Consider the following 12,844-nt stretch of genomic DNA (forward strand, 5'->3'; position numbering starts at 1 on the left):
CTGAATGAGGAGAGAAGCTATCTGCACAGTGCTGCACTCTCCTGCTGACGGAGCTCAGTTCTGTCCACATAAAGATGTTGAGCGAGGGGAAATTCTTTTACACTTTTTATTGAGGTCAAACTCAGAAAAATGTGATGTTTAACCTGTTAACAAATCATCCTGCCTGTATGGGGCAAGAAAGGACAAATCAAAGGAAAAACTGTCTCCACACATGTGGACAAAGTGTGGAGCCGCTGATTTAACCCCTGGTTATATTGGTATTGTCAAAGTCCTATTTACTGACTTTTTAACAGATCTTTAATTTTGAATACGTACAGAGTTGGAATTGTTTTCCTATCACTGGAAGGTTATGACTACAGCGGCGCAGTTACCACCGACTCTCAGCAGATACTTATCTTTTACACTAACTACACCTGGTTATTAGCGCTACTGCAGCGAGGCTGATTTGCATAGAAAGGGTCTAAATTACTTCATAATGGATCCTCTAAAAACTCCCAAACAGCATCGACGCACAGAGACGCTATTTGCTCTGCAGCGCAGTTCGGAGTGCATTTAACCCTTTACATGTGTTTTGTAGATTAGGCTATGTCTGTGATTCATTTGCACAGGTTGGGTTAGGGTTAGTGGCACAAAAGCCCCACAATCCTTTTATGCATCAATGCATGCAGAAACACCACCTGTTTCCTGAAGTATTTGGTCTAAGCTCCGCCTCCTTTCTTCTTTCTGATTGTCGATTTTTCAATGTCATCGTCCATGGATTAATCCACCATTGTGTTGTTGCACTTAAGATTTTGTAAGAAGACAGTGTTATTACAGTGAGTGTCAGCCTGAAGGTAATACAAACAAGAATCGGGATAAAAACAAAAACAAACAATAAGCCCTGATTGAAATGAAAAGATGCCCCTCTTCCCCTTTAATCAGGAGCCGAGCCCTTTGAAAGTGTGACAGCGTGCTCCTCTATTCAACAAGACGTCTAACAGAAAACCTATTAAAACCTTCCATCAGACTCATTATCTTTCATCTCTTTTAATTGACTTATAAAAAGCCAGAGGATCTTTCATCCTGATAACCTGAAGCTAATGAGCTGTGCAGGTGCAGCACTGTAATCACGCAGAAGTAGGTTATTAAACATTTTGGTGCTGCACTGATTTTCTGTCAGGACGGATTAACTTCATTCCTCCGAGAAGCTCCCTCACACAAAGGCCTCCCACAACGCAGAGTGCATCTACACACACACACACACACACACACACACACACACACACACACACACACACACACACACACACACACACACACATGCATTTAAACAGTGTGCTGCTTCCCACAAAGCTCATTCCTGCATGATGTGAAACTCTGCCCTTGTGCTGTGAGGCTGCAGAGGGAATTGTGGGATTACGCTGTGAAATGGACTTTGTGAACTTTTCATATAAAAAGTAACGGCACGCAGCAGTGTGCTGTGACAGTGACGATGTAGTGATGGATGTGTGGCCTGGTCAAAAAATGACAGGAATGGATACAGAATAAAACTTAACTAGGTCTTTTTATTCCCCGACTAAACTTATAGAAAACATAAGAACATAAATGTTCATATTAATTAACATGGGTTGAAGATTATAGGGTGGGAACCACCAGAGATTTTAAACATTTTGTGATATGTGGAGAATTGTGATACAATATATTGCGATTTAACTTTTTGAACTGCATTTTATGTCCACAAAATTAAACTAAATCAAAAAGTCTTTCATCAAATAAGAAAATAATCTCAGTCTTTTCATCTCACTTCAGTCTTTTTATTTCTACACAAGGGGAGTCAAGACCACAGACTGACCCACTCTGTGATGAAAGTAAAAGGCTGCATGCACCTCACAATCTGAACTGTTAGTATTTCAGTCTTATCGAACTTAACTGAATTCAAAATAAATAGCAATGATTATCTGCTATAGTACATAATCACTGTGTTAACAGTATATTTGGCTAACTTCTGTTTTAATATTCAAACTATTTACTTCAGTGCTCTACTGGCAATGGGGCAAGTAAACTGTTTTCCTGCACAGACATGCTCTTTTAAATTTAGCGGTCAAGCTCCCTGTTTGACTGACTTCACAAAGAAATGCAAAAGAATAAAGGGTTAAGGTTAGGGCAAATGTCTAAACACTAAAGAAAAAAGCAGTGGCCTGTCTCTAGAGCAAATAGAGTCCAAGTTAATAAATTTCTTCAGCTACAAAATCATTCATCTCAGTAAAGTGCATTACTTCATGTGAATTCAAAATGCATCCTGTACGAAAATAACCTGATTTATAATCCAGTGTGTAGCCTGCACCCAAGTGACGACCTCTGGTGTTGAAAAATGAAGTTGATGCCTCCGCAGTAATAGATGAGTGATGTCACTCGGGCTATAAATTCATCTACTGCTACGGTTGACTATTATGGGATTATATTCATGTTTACAGGTGTTTTTTCTTCTACATGGACAAAAATACAAAGATGCTGCTCTTAAAGGGACAGAGCTACCCCGATAAGGAGAAGCAGCTCTTACAGTAATAATGGCCAAAGTTTATCATATGAGGCTATCAAAACACAATATGAACAGTTTCTAGTTCACCCGGCTACATGTGGTTAATGTGTAAAAAAAAAATAATAATAATCAGAGTGCAAAGAGCAGCAGGTTAAGGTTTCTAATTTTAGCCATTCAAAGTTTAATCCCCAACAATGACATCAATCACAGACAGTTTTTAAAGTATCTACAAACATATTTTCAGTCTGATTACTAAATTTTTTTATTTTCTTCTGAATGACTTCATTTAAGTAGTATTTCATAAAAAAGTAACTTAATACTTGAATGAAACAAAGACAGCATAGAGAAAGATTCAGAGAGCATTGTAAATATACCAGGAGAAATTGTAAATACAGATATGAAAGCAATACAATATATAATTCAAACAGACATATCTATATCATTATCAAATATTTAATTGTAATCCTTGACCATAAACACACAGAGTAGCATCAACTGTCCTATATTAGCATGTTCAGTTTCAGGAGTTATGATGAAAAAAAACACAATTTGTATATTGCAGAAATTAGAATTATTCATCTGTACAGTTTGATTTGGTACTGTAAACCCTGATCTTGCTTGCATTTCCACAGCCAACCGTACCGTTACTTGGTAAGCTGAGTGTAAGCCAGATAGCAATAGTCATAGTCATAGCGATAGTGATGCGTCATCAGCTAGGCAATTGCCTGACATCATAGCAGTGTGACACAGTTTAATCCGCCATTTAAATCAATGAAAGAGAAAAATACGTCTAAGTAAACAAATCTCTGAAGTCAACCATGTTGACATTAGTCGCAAAAATACAAAGAAAGCCCTGAATATACTCTCCGGAAATCCATGGGATATTTAAACATGGCAGGTTTTGTGTTTGTCCTTTATTACTACGGTCAAACAGGAAGATAATAATTCTTTCAACCAATCAACAGACTGCACAGTGTCTAGCTCCACCCTTTAGGGTCGGATCGGTAACTTTAGCCGCCCAACAAAAGGATAACAAAAAAGTAGGACGGTGCGGATCGGTTATTTGGGTACCATTCCCAACTGGAGTGCTTTGTGGAAATGGGGCTTAATTTAGATTTGCGTTATTGCAGTGTAGAACCGAGTTGTCATGAGTTTTAGTTACCCTGCAGGTGCCTGATTGCAAACTGTGTAAAAATATAATAATAAATCCAAAATGTTTTCACTGTCAACTTTCTAACACAGCAGAATCATTTGGGACCCACGTTTAGGAGTGTAGTTTAGTTCTCCTGTGTGATCAAAAGGCTGAAGTCATAAGCTTATAAAATCTGCTCTTTACATGAAACTGACTTGTAGACTAATCCGAGTTTGTGGCCCTCATTGTGCAAATTTGCAGACGTGTGTACGCCCACGTGCAGAGCTGTGTCTTCTTTCCTCTCCCTTTAATCATTCCAAACACATTCATGCTGTGAAAAGTAAGAGTGGCTGCATAGCTCAAAGAAAAGAAAAGGAAAAAAATCTCTGTTGCAGCTGTGAGGTTTTCATCCTCTGTAGCTTTAAGTGTGTGATTATGAAGCTCGAGTGTGTTCAGCCTCGCCGTCAGGAGCTGCTCTCATTTAGCGCTGGGTTTGTCTCATGCATGTTTAACACAGGTGTGGTTGAATAACAGCAGCCTGAACACAGTGTAGACACGCTGCTCCTGCTTTTACTCAGTTAAAGATTTATCAGAGAGCCTCATATTTCCTACTTCACCTGGAGGCTGTTTCCCACACTCTCTCATACCTGCAGCAGGGCCCGGGCGAGGCGAGGCAGATTTTGATCGTTCTATTTGAATCTGACTTAATCTCATCGTACACATAATGAGGAGTAACAAGGTGTGATCGCTCAGCTGTTACAGGTGCATATGCATATGCAGATTGCAGGTGTCATGAGGCGAGTTTCTGACGAGCATCCTATTTACATTCTGTAAATGATCGTGGGATCAGGCGGCCGTGTCAGCGCATCTCATCGGCTTATTCTCCCAGACAGGATTTGCAGATATCGACACGCGCACTGCCTGTGGTTCTGTTCTGCTCTGCTCAGTGTGAATCCAAAGACACAAAGCTGTAAAAGAGAAAAATAAAAAAAAATAACATCCACACAAACACACAGTCCTCCTCCGCTTCCCGAAGCCGGAGCTCTGCCAGAGGAAAAATGATGAGTAGCAAATCCTCTCCCAGGGCATCCATCGGTCAAATTCTCATGACATGAACTCAGCCTGTACAAGAAAACAGATCAGACAACAACAGACAGAGAGCAACAACACCCTTTATGTTAGAGTTCAATCTAACAACTGTGTGCTAAACAGCTCCAATCTACTAAGAGTAAATTAGCTGTAAATGTCAGCAGAGAAGGAGGGTGAGGTCATTAGCATCTGTCTCTGTCCCATCAGAGCGTCCGCAGAGACCAGTTAGTGTGACGCTGCTGATCTCAGGAGGCTTCTCTGCTCCGAGCCCTGCAGTCTCACTCCATTAATCATCATCGGACAGAAAGCTATTCCAGCTCTACATCTAATTCCGCTTTCACTTTGTTTCCTGCAGCGTGGAGAGTGTGTGTGGTGGAGCGGCGTGGTGTATACTGCTTATGTGTGTATGTGTGTTAATTAAAGTGCAAAAAGTCAAATCTTAACAAGTGTGTTTCTCTGATTTTGTGTCTAAAATATCCCATTACATTTAATAAAATAACATTCTCCTTAGATGTCAAGATAAGCAATATTTGAGGATATCTGTGACTCGACAAAAAGCAGAAAATAAAGCCTGCTTGACCGTCAAAATATCTGCCGAACACAATTTAGCAAGAAAAATGTAATGTTTTCTCGATGTAAGGTTTTCAACTAATGTAGTAAGTACATTTTTCTTGCTGCATTGGCAAATATTTTGGTAATTACAGGCAATTCATCCCTTATTTTTTAGATCTTCAAATAAGACATTTATCTGGACATGTCAGGTGAATGTGGCCTAAGTTTGGTATTTTTGACTCTTAATCACTTAAGCCCTGTTTAAACCAAGCGGTCCTGTTTGTTCAGTACAGTTTTGTACTGTTTGGTACGGTAAGCCCTGATCTTGCTTGCATTTCCACAGCCAGCTGTACCCTCACTTAATAGCAGAGTGTAAGCCAGATAGCCAAAGCAGCACCAGCAAGGTCATAACGTGTCATCATAGCAGAGCGACACAGTGTAGTCGCCAATGAATTCAATGAAGAAGAACGCAACACAGTAAGCAAAGGGCAACAGTGGAGGATGACCAGCAGAGGTCTGCACCGTCGAGGTCGTCCATGAGGCGGTGCTACGCGCTGACATTAGTCACAAAAATACAAAAACAGACTTGAGATTACTCTCTAGAAACCCTCAGGGTATTTAAACATGGCAGCTTTTGTATTTTGTCCTTTATAAAAGTGATGGTTCTTATGGTCAGTCAAATGACTACAGTGTGTCTTACTCCACCCTTTAGGGTCAGGTTGGTACGCTTGGCACCACAATAGAAGGGTAGCAAAAAAGTAGGACAGTACTGATTGGTACTGTTCCCAACTCTTAACAGTGTTCCATACTGAACTGAGCTGAACTGAACTTGTCTGCTTGGTGGAAACAGCGCTGTTTTTGCAGTGTAGTACCGGGTTATGAGTTTTAATCACATTGCAGGTGTGTGATTGCAAACTGAGATAACTCAAATGAGAAAAAAATATATGTCTGTGTCTGTGTATGTGCTTCTCAGTGTTGACAGTGTGTTTCTTGTGTGTGTCTCCATGGTGACAGTGTGTGTCTCTGTGTGTGTCCTGCAGGTTTCCTGGTTCTCTCGGTGTGGCGGTGAGAGACGTGGACGCTGTGATTAGCGGGCCGAGCCCGACTGAACCTATGGCAGAGAGACAGAACAGTACAGGTAGGAGCTGACACACACACACAAACACATACACACACACACACACACACACACACACACACACACACACACACAAACAAAAAGACACATCGAGACCCAAAGTAACACGCAGTGACAGAAATAATCACACGTACACACACAGACCCACAAAAACACACAGAGACACCAAGAAGCACACACAGACACGCAGATACACAGATACACACTAAGACACATCAGTAAAGGGAGGAGCTGACATACACACACAGACAGACAGAGACACAGAGACTCACAAACACACAGAGAAACACAAATAAAAACAGAGACAGCAGTGCATGTAGGACACAGAGACAAAAAGACATCAAAACCAAAATAAACACACAGAGAGACATGCATAGAGACAACGCAGTGCGGATAGGAGTTTCAGAGACACACAAAGAGTCACTTACACACACACACACACACACACACACACACACACACACACACACACACATGCAGACATACAGAAACACACACAGGCATAGAGATACAGAGACACACAAAGACACTTATACCTACAGTGAAACACAACACACATAAGGACACACAAAACAACAAAGAAACACTTGCAGGGACGCACACAAGCAGATAGACACACACACAGCCACACACACAAAGACGCACACACACATAGGTCTTTGCCCGGCCGCAGCAGGAGAACACGGGACGATCTGTACAAGAACAAACAGAGAGGATATTCCTGGGGAGGAGCCTTCTGTCGCACAACAACACAACAAACTGTCCAAATCCTGCTGCCTGCAGACTCTGATCTGCTACACCTGACGATACACAACCTGTACACACAACATACGACACTCAACATAGGAGACAGACTTGAAATCAATTAGTTCAGGTTTTTTTTATTTATTTATTTTATCTTGAAATGTTGTATTTGGACCTGTCAGGTAAGTGTGGCCCTAATATAAGGGTAATGAGATAAATACTCTTCATGATTAAAGTTTTTGCAGTGTTTGGGCAGATCCTATTATAACTTATATATTAACTGTAATTCTCTGTCAGATGTTTTCATGCTGATGTCTCAGTCATGCTGTGCTTTGTCGAGGAATATCGAGGACTTTGTTGTTTGTGGTCGTACAGGAACTGACCTTGTGTGTTTCCTCTGATTCACAAAGAGGACATCTCTGACATCTGAGACTGATATTTAAGATTCACACATATAAAATAACAGGGCTAAAATGATGGTGAGGCAAAGTGTAAGTAGTTACTAAAACAGTCATCAGGCAGCTGGTTGGAGGAAATGTTCCAGCCTCATGTCACCGTGAAAACTTTCTCGATATTTTAAACTACATCCTGCCGCTCTCCGGAGACACTGAGCTGTTTGGATTCACCCTAATTTCCACACCACCAGTGTATTCACGTCTCCTCCTCCTTATCCTCCAGCTCCTTAAATTTAACTTACCCACTGCTTCTGCACTTTAATGTGACTGACAGCTCATGTGTTGGCAGGAGTGAAACCAATGAGGAGAAATAATCAGAAACAAAAAAAACTGAATAAAATGTTGCAGACAACCATGAAAAAACAAAACACTCAGTGCCTGATTCAGTCAAGGCAGGTGTGTGTGTGTGTGTGTGTGTGTGTGTGTGTGTGTGTGTGTGTGTGTGTGTGTGTGTGTGTGTGTGTGTGTGTGTGTGTGTGTGTGTGTGTGTGTGTGTGTGTGTGTGTGTGTGTGTGTGTGAGATGTCCTTAGCAGTGACAGATGTGTGACTTTAGAGCCTCTGACAGCCGACGCCTCTTTCATTCACACAGAGCAGCCATGCATCACCTGCAGCCTCCAACAGCTAATCGATCTGCTGGAGAGCACAGCAACACAGTCAGAACACAGGCAGCATGTCAGCCTGAAAATAGACAGCAAAACAGTCAGATGACAGCAACACAGAATGAAAACAGACAGCAAAACAGTCAGAACACAGACAGCAAGTCAGCCTGAAACAGTAAAATTGTCAGATAACAAAGGGCAAAATAGACATAAAAAAGGCAACAAGTCGGTCTGAAAACAGTAAATCTGTCCTTCAAATTCAAATCAACCTGCGAGCACAGGAGAGAAGCATCAGTCTAAGTCTCTTCACACCATGCTTTGTGACGTCAACATTAATTTAATGCAATAAAGTCGATCAAGGATGAAGTCCAGAAATCATGATGAAGGTGGGCCTAGTCCTTCATATTTGTAGACGCTGCGCTGCTGAATGAGCAGCTATATTATCTCTGCATTCAGCTGCTAAATGGTACAGTAAATGGACTTGAGCTTGTATAGCGGTTTCTTGTCTTCTGACTACTCAGAGGTTACACCTACACATTCACACACTGATGGCTGAGGCCGCTAAGTAAAGAGTCCATCAGTCATTTATACACATTCAAACGTAGCTGAAGAAGCAAGGAGCTACTTACTGTAGGTTCAAGTGTCTTGCAGAAGGACACATCGGGCATGTGACTGCCGGAGCTGGGGATCGAACCCGCTACCTTGCTGTTGAGAGACGACTGACTATACCAACTGAGCTGTGTCGGAGATTCTTTGTTGTCTTCAATCTTAAGTTTAAGTGTGCAAGACATAAACTCATTTCTTCATATCTGCTTCATAGAACGTGAACAAAGATAAATGAATCAGTCTTAAAGAAAACCATATTAGGAGCCGGGGATCACTGCATTGTGCAACAGCAGCATTGTTTTAAAGGTTAAACCTCCTTTGTCTTAATAAATTGCTCCTTCCGACGGAAAAAGCTGATGTTCTTTTAAAGCCTCGGGTTTCTTTAGAGCCCTCAGGGGAGGCTTCACAGCACAGTTCTCCCTTTCTCTCTCTCTCAGGGCAGTTCAATCTCCTGCAGACAGGATTTCATGAGTTTTTTTTCATTCATTTTCTATTCGGTGCTCCCCTCGTCCCTAAAGAGAGCGAGCAGCGTCTGCAGCTGAGTGGATCAATCTGAGAATTGTCCGTGAAATTCAGAGCGTCTCGAGGCTGAAATCCTTCTGATTATGTTTCACGGATAACGTGGAGATTTGAACGCAGCGTGCCGAGTGTACACAGTCTGTAACACCTTCAAGTATGGCGCTGCGTCCCCTGATGAATAACTGCATCGCCTCCAGGGCTTTAAAGTCTTTACAAACCAAAACCACGGTTCATCTGAAACTCCCACTCAGGACTGAAACCATTCAGGGAGAAGAGTTTTCTCTGGATCTGCTTCACTCAGTCTGTTTAAAGTCTGACTTCACTTCATTATCTGCAGCTTTCATTCAGAAGTGAAACCACATCAGTTTGCATATTTATCAGGCCCCTGTAAACATTTTACTTTCTACTGTAAAAACTGGCTTTTTTTAACAAGTCGTGTGTATGTGACTTCCAGTGCTTCTGCAGCCAGCCTCAAACGGACACTCGACAAACTGCAGGATTTTGCACTTCCGCATTGGCTTCATTTTTAAAGCCCATAGGCTGCTGCTTGGATCAAACATGAGAGAAAATGTTGGCAGTGTGAGACACCGTCTCTGAGAAAGATCAGGGACATGTTCCAGTCACATTTCATGAGGAGGGACTACTAACAACAATTTAAATCCATCAAATCTCACAATCAGACAGAAAGACTTTGGACCTTCCAGCTCCAGCATGACGTCACAACAACATGGCCGCCGTGGGAATATGGTCTACATTAGTTTGATTTATTTGGAAAAAGGCGCCCAAGCAAGTTACTGAAACATGTGTGCAATTTCTGAAACATTTACAGGAATAGAAAGCAAATAGACCATAACAAAATAGAAAATAGAACAAAACATTTCCATGTCACTTCCCAGGCTCCGTAGATAAGCTACTTGTTTGTTGGAACTCATCAATATTTTCAAAATAAGAGCTAAAAGTCCATTTTGAAATAATTCTTCTTCAAGTTGTTACAGACTTTTGAAAAACATACTGCAGACCGCTGTTTGCTTGAGCTGAAAATCTGAACCAATTCCCCCATTAAGGTGATTATTTTAGGGGACGACCTCTGTACTCAGTTCAGTTCAGGTCAGTTTTTGCTCATTCCACTATGTTAGCCATGTCTGCAGAGATCTTTCACTATATTAAGAACTAGAGGAGATCCGGTTAGAAACAACAGCTCCGATGAAGAGTAATATCAGCAGGGGTGGACACTCTGCTTCTCTCTTTTTCTCTTCTTAGTTTCATCCGTCACCGTCCTCTTCCTCTGAGCCTCAGTCGTTGAATCAAACAGTTCAGAGACGGGCTAACTGGCTTACAAACTTCTCCTGAAATGACAAGTTGCAAAAGTTGCATACCGGAGCAAATAGACCATTGTGCTGTGGAGATGACAGAGACGCCATTCCTCCTGTTGAAAGTTTCTGTGCTGTTAGATCGACTCTGAAACTACTATTTTTAAGGCTGAAAGGTTACATATTGTTGCTTTAAATGTCAGATTGTAATGTTCAGTAGCTATTTCTTTTCTTGAAAGATGTTTGTCTGAAAGATGTTTTTTTTTTAAACATTTATCGTGTCAATTTCATTTCCTCAGAAGTAATTCTGTGTTTTCAAAAAGATTGAATCTCTGCTGCTGTGCCTGCTCGGTGGATTGAAAGGTCACAGATTTCTGTGTCAGACAACAATCAGAAATGATCTCCAAATATTGAAGCAGTGGATTTTTTTTTCTCTCTCTCATGCTTTCCATCCTGAAGTGAAATCTGCGGCTCGTTTTAAAATCCATGTCAGCTGTAACAGAATGATATTGACTTTTCTATAAGTCCTGAAAAGCCTGTGTGCTGAACACTGCTGCTCTCTGTGACTGTGCCGTATTAAGCTGTCTTGTCACCCTTCACACCTGTTTAAGAGCCGGATGAGTGACAGGTTAAACCTCGGCATCGTGGACTCTGATTGGCTCTGCGGCGTCTGATAATCTGATTCAGTTTGTCAGGAGGGATCACGGCTGTCGGCGTCCATGCTGCCCGCCGTGATCCTCACAACCACAGGGGGCTTCAGCATCTCTGCCTCTACATCAAAGTCAACCTCAGCCCACCCTCATCCGCCTCGCTCAGCCTCCAAAAAAGGCAGAGGAGCACACGCAGATTGAGGTCAAAGGTCAGGAGGAGAGCTCTTTTTCTCATCAGGAAGCGGAGATCAGCACAGAGAGAGAGAGAGCAGAGGGAACAAATATGAGAATTGACAAACTCCTCTAAAGGAAAGTTGTGCAGCTTTGTGAAGAATAACCCTCAAACCATACAGTACATCGATATTTCAAGTTTTATTTCAAACCATTCTCCCTCAAAACTGGTTTTAAAGCGTCAGTGGCCAAAAGCTTCAAAATTTGATGCTTAACATGGATGAGATTCTTCCAGATTTTTTTAAAGATGACCCACAAGACTTAAATTATCCACTAAAGTGTTTAGCACACATTTTTCTGTTTCTTATAACCTTGTATGTTTTCCATACGAGATCTATTAACTAGTGGACGATCTGCACTCATTCTCTACGCCTCAACTTCAGTCTGTTGTTAGATGCATTGATTGTGGAGCGACTTCTCCTTCTCATGTTGTTGTTTAAAATTGTAATGTGCAGCTGCTTGCAGCAGATGTTTTTCTGCTCTCCCCACACGAGGCTCTCGTATTACATAAGTGATACTTTGCAGTGATACTTTTTAAAATGAGGGTTGTCGTGTTTGGACAACTGCATGAAACGTATTGTTGATTAAGGAGCAGGTGTTAATATTATAATAATAATAATAATGCTTTCACACTTACACTAAACTCTTGAATAACAATAAGTGTTTGGAGTGAGCTGTATGTGTAAACACAAACAGACACATTTTTCACTCTGACTTTACCCAGAGTTCCCCCAGCTAGCCCTCTACTATTTTTTTTTTCACATGAAGTCTGATTGAACTGATGTGAGAACACAGCAGGAGAGGGTGTTTTTTTTACTCAATGCCGCGACTGATACGATTTGTGCTCATACTGAAACTGCTGCATTATGTTTTCAGCATGTTCTACTTCGTTCTGTGTTGAAATTGTGATTCTGTTGTCCTACACAGAGCATTGATAAGAAGACAAATATCCTTATTAAAGTGTCGTATAGCAGACTCTGTCGCTTCGTCCGCCACTTCCATTTCGTTCTTTTTCCGTCATGTCTTGCTGTAGGAGACCCCCGGCCCCCGTCTGACTGTGAGGTGCATGTGTGAGCAACCAGGTTTTTCAGCGGCAGTCATCCCAAAATCATTATTATATTTTCATTTTACAAATTTTCTGTGGTTTTTCATTTTTTTGTAATATGATAAATAAGGAGCAAGTAGAAATTTACATGAACTGTACTTTAGCATTCATCTGTATTCACAGATTTTGCATAAATAGGATGAATCTGTTGGCAATGACACTTAGCTTTCTGGTCACTGTAGTCTGAGTTTAATG

The 12,844-nt window shown here is 41.3% G+C and overlaps 1 protein-coding gene across 2 annotated transcripts in view; it reads left to right on the plus strand.

Moving 5' to 3' along the window:
• Nucleotides 1-12,844, plus strand: part of lrfn2b (leucine rich repeat and fibronectin type III domain containing 2b) — a 153,064-nt gene that overhangs the window by 87,469 nt on the left and 52,751 nt on the right. For both annotated transcript variants that reach the window (XM_065963729.1, XM_065963730.1), the window contains exon 4: nucleotides 6,332-6,429. The gene's annotated coding sequence lies outside the window, so the exon portion shown is untranslated. The remainder of the gene's footprint in view (nucleotides 1-6,331; nucleotides 6,430-12,844) is intronic.

The sequence above is a fragment of the Labrus bergylta genome, chromosome 15 (assembly GCF_963930695.1).
Source record: "Labrus bergylta chromosome 15, fLabBer1.1, whole genome shotgun sequence".
NCBI classification, from domain to species: Eukaryota; Metazoa; Chordata; class Actinopteri; order Labriformes; family Labridae; genus Labrus; species Labrus bergylta.